At 35.4% G+C, this 8,963-nt stretch overlaps 1 protein-coding gene across 1 annotated transcript in view; it reads right to left on the reverse strand.

Annotated features, from left to right (window-relative positions):
* Nucleotides 1–8,963, reverse strand: part of LOC108371657 (collagen alpha-1(X) chain-like) — a 31,475-nt gene that overhangs the window by 5,058 nt on the left and 17,454 nt on the right. The gene's annotated exons all lie outside the window — the stretch shown is intronic.

Genomic DNA, 8,963 nt, shown 5'->3' on the forward strand with positions numbered 1-8,963 from the left:
ATTATTTTAGTAATATAGTTTGAAGGCAACATTTTCTTGAATTTTTAAGTACTTTCGTTTGGTAAGGAAAAAAATATACTTTAGGGGGGGTAAAATTTTGTTTCTGCCCTTATCATGCGAACGCGACTTCAAAGCTTAAAAAGACATAAGAACGAAAAGTGAAGCTTCTCAAGACAAAAATAATGACATATCAATTTTAAAAATCGGCCGTCAAATAACCAAGTTACAACGAAAAAACCATTTCGGCTGTATTTCGGAGGGTTAAAAAAAAAAAAAAAAATTTTTCCAGAACCCTCTCAACATAATCTTTAAATTTAGGGGCGGACATTAGCAACTTTTTTTTTTTGTATGGGGACCGACCCAGTCTAATACACACCCTCTCACACACACATGCACTCAAAACTGATTAGCAGCCCACTCAATTGACCCCTCTTGACTGGGCGAACAATAGCAAAAAGTGCCTAACGCTGTAGCCTCTACCCACCCAGGTGCGTAACTAAATTGCGCTGTAACCTAATTTTCAAATTCAATTTTCCACTTGCTTAAATCAAATCATCCCAAACACGCTGCTCTGGCCGGGATATAACACACGAATAAATTTATGCACAAAATGCAAAGGGTCGAAAGGGCGGCAGAGAGAGAAAGCGGCGAGGTGCAGAGTGCATGAGCGCCACAAAGAAATCGTTACACTTTCCTGGCTATATAAAGATTCATCATTCGCACACATAGGCAACAAGCAAAAGTTTTCATATGGACCTATATATAAATATATATGTATGTAGATATGGATACATATGTTTGTATGTACATATATGGGCCAAACAAACCCAAGCGTACCACTTACAGCACCCGTCAGAGAGTATGTGTTGGTAGTTCACATATCATCCAAGGCGCCCAGATTCAAAATGAGTTGCCATAGATCCGCACACGTCTGCTGGCAACTCATTTTAAAACACCCACTCCTGCACCCATATAAAACATGGTGTATGTTAATATAAGGCATGTATGTATGCATAAACATACATGTACATACATATGTATGTATAAACACGCATGTATTCCTATACATATGTACGTATGCCTTTGTCGGCAGTCAACTCGCTAGCTATACCATGATCTTTTAACTATGCACAGTGCGATATTTGAACAATCTAAGTGGGAAAAATTATCTACTTTAAAAAATATGTCCCCGACTCTTTTATTGACGTAGAATACGTCTTACCTTACGATATGAAGGCTATGCTTAAATGTTGTAGTTGTAATTTTTAGAGCTTTACGAAAACGCTTATTGCGCGAGAAATGAATGAAGCGATTTGAAAGAAAAGTATGGCATTTTAAAGACAAAACTCCAAACCTATCAGCAGATTCATTTCTGTAAGCAACCAATCTGGTTTCTGTCGTAGCAACAACGGTAAATATTGCCCTATTTTGGAGTAAATTTTGAGCCTTTAAAGTGCTCCAGCAGCTTATGATTTACAGATATAACTTTCATTTTCAGGATATAGATTCTATAGAAATATTACCGTGTACAAATTTTATATAAACTCAACAAATATTGAGCACTTTAATGAAAAGGAGACAAAACGTATGTGTGTGTAGGTATTTCGGCTTTTGAATAACAGATGGCGTAACATTTATGACCAAATCGCAGCGTATGTATGTTATTGATTTTGCTATCGATATTTTCGGAACTCATCGATATAATAAACCATATTTTTATCGATTTTGTTATCGTTTTTATCGATTATTTATCGATTTCGTTATCGATATTTTTATAGGTTTTGTTATCGATTTTGCTATGGATTTTGTTATCGATAGTATTATCGCTTTTGTTATCGATATTTTTTTCTTAGTGTGTACTTTCGTTTTCGACTCGGAGGTGCTCTTAACTATACCACGTATTCTATGTTTAAATTTAGCGGCTGTGTCTCCGATACAGCCCGCAGACCAAGACGAAGGCGCTGGACTGTTCCTTTTTTTACATACGTACATATGTGATACAAACAAAACCCACTGTTACGAAAATTAACACAAAATAAAATAAAAAATAACGGTTGACATATTAGCTATAAGATACTTAAAATATTTTCAATAAAAAAAAAATAAAAAAAAAATAAAAATTTTTAGTGCAATTTAATTTGCTTTTTATGCATTTCGATTCTTATGCGCGTGATTTTTTTGAGGTATCCACGTGATTAGTGACCAAACATTAACAAACCACTTCATAATTTTCTTCGATAAGCGATGTAGTTTGTACTCAAGAACTTCAGATAAGTGAGTATTTCATCATCTCATAAAATATTTTTGTTGTTTTGAAAACAAGATTGATTCTTAATAGACATATAGCATTATTCAAGCGGTAGGACCATTTGTGGTTTGTAGTTCTAAATAAAAAAAAAACCAAAGAAAAAGAAACTCCACTTTTACTTAAAAAAAAGGACTTTTTGCACAGTAGGCGTAGACAAAATTACATATTTTTGTTTTTCCTATTTCCGCCAGTTCATAGCCTTCATAATATTTTTCATAAATATATGTATGTTTTGCATGGGGAGGAGCTTTCCGAATTTCAGCAACCGAAAGTTTTGGAAAATTGGCAATAATTCGCCAATAACCAATCTCTGAAAACGGATAGCATATCGAAAATCAGCATTCTGAATATAGCCTAAGAGTATGCATAAATAATTCTGTCCACCCAGATTGTTGAAATATCACACTGTGCTATGGTGAGAGCTTATTTAGCTTCGTGTTGTATGTCTCTTGTAGCGGGGGTTGATTTGTCTATACTGGCCTACAATTTTACAAGTATGTAAGCGCACGTATTAATATACATACGTACATGTTTCTACGTTAGACCGTACCAGAAAAAAAGTTGGATATATACCCCTGAGCATAAAATATTTTTGCAAGACAACTTCTAAAAAAATTAATTTTTTTCTTTTCAAACTTGGAGATCGCCTTTTTACATTTTTCGTCATATCTTCGGCATTTCCAGTTGGATCTTCAAGTGTGATATATCGATAATTTTGTCCTAAATTCATTGACATTCAATAACCCGCTCTATCTAGTATCTACTTACCCACTACTTAGATCTAATTTTTGCCACGCTCATTTTTTGCCTCGCCAAAAATCATTAAAGTTTTGCTGTATTTTGATTGCTGCAGTAGTTAGAGCTATTTTACTAGTAAAACAATTTTTTTATTGCCGAATGTACATATGTAGGTCTCACGGAAAAATATAAAAGGGCTACGCCTAGGTTCGACCAAAAAATTTTTTTTTCGCTATTGTCTTCCTTGAGAAATACTTTAGACTCAGGCGGGTAAGGTGATTTTTTTTTATGATTTTAAGGTGATCCGGTCTAATGTACGTACATACACATGTATATATATTTTCCGCGACATTGACATCCTCGCTTGCCTCGTTGATTTTGGAGGCTACGCATCAGCGTCTAATGAATTATTAATAAACCACATAACGAAGTGCGACAATGTGGCTGCTATAGGCAACGCAATTTTTGCGCCAACGCTCCTAAGCACATCAATCCGTTGGGAGCAGGTAATATGCCAACTGAAGTTTATGTGCTTGTGAACTGGCGAAGTGCGGTTCTGTATTACGAGCGCCTTGTACGGCGGACTCAGGGCTGAAATCCATTTAAAGTAACTAGTATCGCCCAGTTGTCGAGATTCGACATTTCTTTTAATACTCTTTTGAATTTTTCTTGTCATCAATATTGATTCCTTTATGCGAATAACGATCTTGAAGTGCACCAAAAATATAGCGAAATTACAGGAAAATTTTACGTATAATAATAAGAAGTAGTAGTAGTATTCTATTTTCATTAATTCATTAATTCATAAAAAATATTTATAATAATCTATGAAAGTATAAGAGTACTCCCTAATGGTATGAAGAGGCTGCCCAATAATTAGGGAGCTGAAATAGACCAATGCTATGCACAAATGGGACGAAATAAGAACACACATGCATAACAAGGCCATATTTCTGACACGGCAGCTAAGTAGGCTATTGTGTTGCCTGTTATGAAAAAATGGAAAAATTAACGGTTCAGCCTGGCGCACAGAAACACTCCGACAGTAGTGTCAGAAGCTGGAAATGTATAAACGAATTCGCTAAGTGACCATGTGGCCCCGTGAGATAAGGCGATGTAGAGAACTGATTGCAGCCATTCAGTTTCAGACAGTTGGAAGATCGCTAGGGTAACAATTAGACAGCCAAGTCCTCTTTTGAGGTCGAAAGTCAGAGGCAAAGATCAGCCTGCAGCTTCTGATGTTATTGCAAGCAGGTGCACCACAGATGATTTCTTCATGAGCCTTATAAGTTAAAGTCCAGATAAAGAGCTCTAAAGCACATACAGAGGCAACGTTGATCTGGATTAACGGCGCAGTTTTGCAAGGCAATGAGGTCGCCGGCGAGTTGGCACGAGAAGGACCGCCGGACTGCCTTTTCGGGACCTAAATCATTCTCAGTTGGTCTTCTTCGAGAGACATAATTCCTCTGAATGCAGTTTAAACTGGGGAGCGGTGGAGGACCTCGAACAGGCCAGGCTCTTCGGCTACCCTTTCAACAGAAACGATATTATTTTAGACAATAGAAATGACATTAGGCTATTTTCTGGGCATCCGATTGGTCACAACCAATTGCACCGAATAGGTGTGAGCACAGAGTCGGAATGGCGGCTTCCAAAAAAGAAACTAAGAATATTTTTAGGTATAGTTAGAGGACAGTTCAGATAGAAAGAGCAACTGCATAAGCTGGGGATATGGTCGAATGATTTCTGCCGCTTTTACGATTCGACAAATGAGACATCACCGTGAAAGGAGGGGTCAACCACTCGAGAAACTCAGACTTGGAATAAGTATTTTGAAGAGCAGAGGGCGCAATAGATCTGTAGGAGACGTTACATGTCTCGTTGCGGTGTAAAACAGAGTATCTTGTTCTCATTTGAACATAGTTTCCATTTTTTTATTCAGGATGGAAATTATACTGAAGGCCTCAGTTAAAGGCAACACATAATCACTTGTATTAACTGATACATGGTGTAAATATTGTTCAAGATTTGTCCTTACCTAGAAGACCTTGCTCTTCAAGTAAATTGTGGCTGTTGAATATCTGATACTTTTTTCAGATGAATACCAGTGAAAGTTAGTTTCATACACCAGCTCCAAAGGGCAGGATTTTGAAGCGCTCCTTATCTTCTACTACTTAATTGTGATATGTGTATGTGCAAAGACGCCCACTCTACAGAAAACTTTCACAAAATGTGCAACAAATAACACTGATTGAGAGAAATCGCTTTGAAAATAAAATGCTCATAAAATGAAGGAGACAACTTTCCCGTCTGAATAAAGGTATTTTAAGTATCGAAAGGGGATATGAAATAACAGAAAGCACTGAATTTCATTGCAAAATCCATGTTTGCTGAAGAAAACGGGGAGAATTGCATTTGAATTGCATTTAAAGTGCCACACAAAATTTTACGAGCTTCAAGTAAGAGCTGAAAGTGATGTACGAGTGTGCATATGTACGTATGTATGTACATATAGTTAGTTTACTCTCGTACTCGTGACGCGGTGTGACCCCGACGAGTAATAAAAATCGCTAACTTTATAAATATACAAACACACAAACACGCAGCTGCAGTGCAAACATTTAAAACTAACTACATACATACATACATACATACATACATACATATGTATGCAGTTAAATACACCCACCCACCCAAAGACTGACACAAATCATAATAAGCGCGTTGGTAAAAAGGGTGAATAACGGATGGACGGACGAAACGGCAACAGAGAAAAAGCACAACCAATAATAAACCATAAATCGCTTTTAATAGCAAAGCTATGAGCTAAACAAAGGAAACCGAAGCGGAGATTGACAGCAAAAGCAACGAGCAAACTGTGAGCAAAGTAACGCAAATGAGTGTCAGGGAATATGTATGTACGTATGTGTATGGCTAAGTGGTAGTAATGGAAGCTTTAAAAGCAATCTGATTTGATTTGTGTTTGTCAGTTGATAAAAATTTATGACAAGTCGATATTTGCTGGCGCTAGCTTGAATGTGCGGTAAAAACAATGACACGATTTACTCCAATGGCTAAATGGATGAGTGATGCGAAATTATTGCTGTCACAAGCAAATTGCAAACATAGCTTTTTATGTTGAATTTTTATTTGCAAGGTCGCTGCATAAAAGTGAAATACATACATAAAATGCAACTTTCCACTAACTAATTTGTTTCAGACAAACATATTGACGTAGTATGTGTATGGATTGGGCTATGTATATACTTATGTATGTTCTCTAGAGTCCCTATTGGGAACTCAACTATAGGTTCACTATTTTTCTCAACTTGGGTAGACTATGCCTAAACTTTTAATTGACTACTTTCACACTTTTATTTCTTGCTTAAAAATTACGTATTAAACTAAAGCTTTTATAAAACTCCTTCGTTTGAAAATAAGGTTTAAATATGTCATATAGGTACATATGTGACTTGTGTTTAAGTTAACCCAATTCGACCTTTCAAACAGGTGGCAACACTTTTCAAAAGTATTTAAAAACTAAAATCTTCTAAAATTTCTGCTATTGGGACAGATATTTAAATTAACTGATGAATGAGTTGAATTTGATTTTTCGAATATCTGGCAACCATCCTAAATATAGTTTTGAAATAGAGCCATTCAAACTCATTTCCTAAATTAAGTTATTACGATAATTTCTATTGAATTTGACTTTATGAGCAAGTGGCAACCCTCCTACACGTAGTTAAGAAATAAAGCCTTTATTAAAACATACCGATTTATACCCATACTGTAATAATTCACAAGCCGCAACTCTTTTCGAAAAAATAAAACCGCTTACAGTCATCATTAATAGCAGAAATTATTTCGAAAACATTCTAAATTGCACTATCCAATCACAATCAATGGACGTTAAAAGTCATGAGAAGCCAATCTAACCTAAGGCGCAAACAATGACAAACCAACCTAAGGTGCATAACTACAAACTACCGTATGCAAAAAGTTATGACTTTTCATCAAGTAGATAATTTGACCAAAATATGCAGTCATGCATTGAAAGAAATTTGTTAACAACTAACCAGCCAACATGTCGTATGAGTAACGAAATATTTTGTATGCAAAACATTTTCAAAGCACACCAATGATGAAAAGTTTGCAACAAATTTCCGTAAATTAAAGTTTAGTTACTTTCAACGAAAGTTTAATGTCATTTTCTAACTTGTCACTAACATGCCAAAGTGCACACAAACACATGCACACAAACACACACACACAAATAAATAACTTTATAAATGCATATTATTTATGGATGTAGATGCAAATGTATACATGCCACAAATGTGTGTGTGTGAGTGTGTGCACGCTTGTCACAGCCATTCGATTTGGTCTAGCATGCGTTTGCATGCGTGTTGCTGGGCCATAGTCGTTGCGCGAACCAGCAATGTCGGATTGCCATTTTAATTTACATGCAACTACCATCCAAATGCTTGCAGCAGCGTATAACCGCAGCAATATTACCTGCAACTGTAATGGTGTAACAGTAACAGCGTCGGCTACAAGGCAAAGTCAAAGGTAAAAACAAAACTAACAACAACAACAACAAGGTACTAGCAAACTTTAATGTCGCTACAATAAATCCATACAAGTATATATGTACATATGTATGCATGCATGTAGGCTTGTCTGCATATTGCAATCTACAAGCTGCAAGCTGCCAGTCTCGCTTGCTGACGCTGAATTACCTGGCATACAGTGAGTGGTTTGACGAATTGAATGACTCTGGCTGAGCTGCGTTGAGTGTTGCATTTGCAACGAAAACTTATGAATTTACTATGGCATATTTTTATGCAGCAGTGTGCAACTGAAGCATGCAACACTCTTGCAAATATGAGTAGTGCATACATATTGACGTTCACGTAAATAAAAGATAAAAATATTTGAAATATGCGCTCATACACGGGCCTCACCAACTCTTGCCCCTCCCTTCTTCGCTACCCCACTCATTCTCTCTACCCCACATACATACATGCATACATAAGTATTTATGCACTTATGCATATGACGAAACTCATAAAAGTTTTGCGCGCCAAGTGCTGACAGGCATGTCTATGAGCCATTCAACCAATCTGACTGGCTTTCAGTCGTCGTGCTGTCAGCCCAAAATGCCACACGTTAAGTACTTTATTTACAAAAAGCAAAAACAATAACAAAAACTAAAGTAGCAAGCATTAAGATTCATATGCTTCAACTATTCAAAAGCAGAGTAAACATTTTGCATATACATTTATGTATGTGTGTGTGTGTGTGTTTCTTAGTTCAAATCCTACATAAATGTTAGTGTTGGGAAGTATCGAGTACTTTTGAGCACGGACCGAATATAATAGTTATTGATGAAAACTGTCTTCTAAAAATTCACTATAAAGGAAATCGATTCCAATCGATTTCTTTTGCACCCAGACTCAAATTTTAAAATAAATTTTTTTTTGCATTATTTTATAAAAAATTAAATATTTTTATTTATTACATTTACATTTATTTTTAATTTTTGTATTATAAATCCAAAATAAATTTTTATTTGCAATTTGTATGCAAAATTAAAAAAAAAATAACAATTATTTTTGATTTTTTATATTTTAAATCCAAATTAACAATTATTTTGGATTTTTATATTATATGTCTTACATAACAGTTATTGAAGACTTTTATTTAAAAAAGTCATCAATAAAAATCAGTCACCGAACTTTACTTTTAAAAGTCATCAATATAAATCAGTGAGCAACTTTTATTTTTTAAGTCAGTCGAATAAAAGTCATTAACATTTTTCGCAGTTAAGAAGGTGTTGGAAAACAAAAGTTTACTACAACTTATACAAATTACTTTTATAAGTATGATTTAAAAAATAAAACTCAGTGACTGA

The sequence above is a fragment of the Rhagoletis zephyria genome, unplaced genomic scaffold (assembly GCF_001687245.7).
Source record: "Rhagoletis zephyria isolate East Lansing unplaced genomic scaffold, Rhagoletis_zephyria_1.1 Rzeph_scaffold_05128, whole genome shotgun sequence".
NCBI lineage: Eukaryota > Metazoa > Arthropoda > Insecta > Diptera > Tephritidae > Rhagoletis > Rhagoletis zephyria.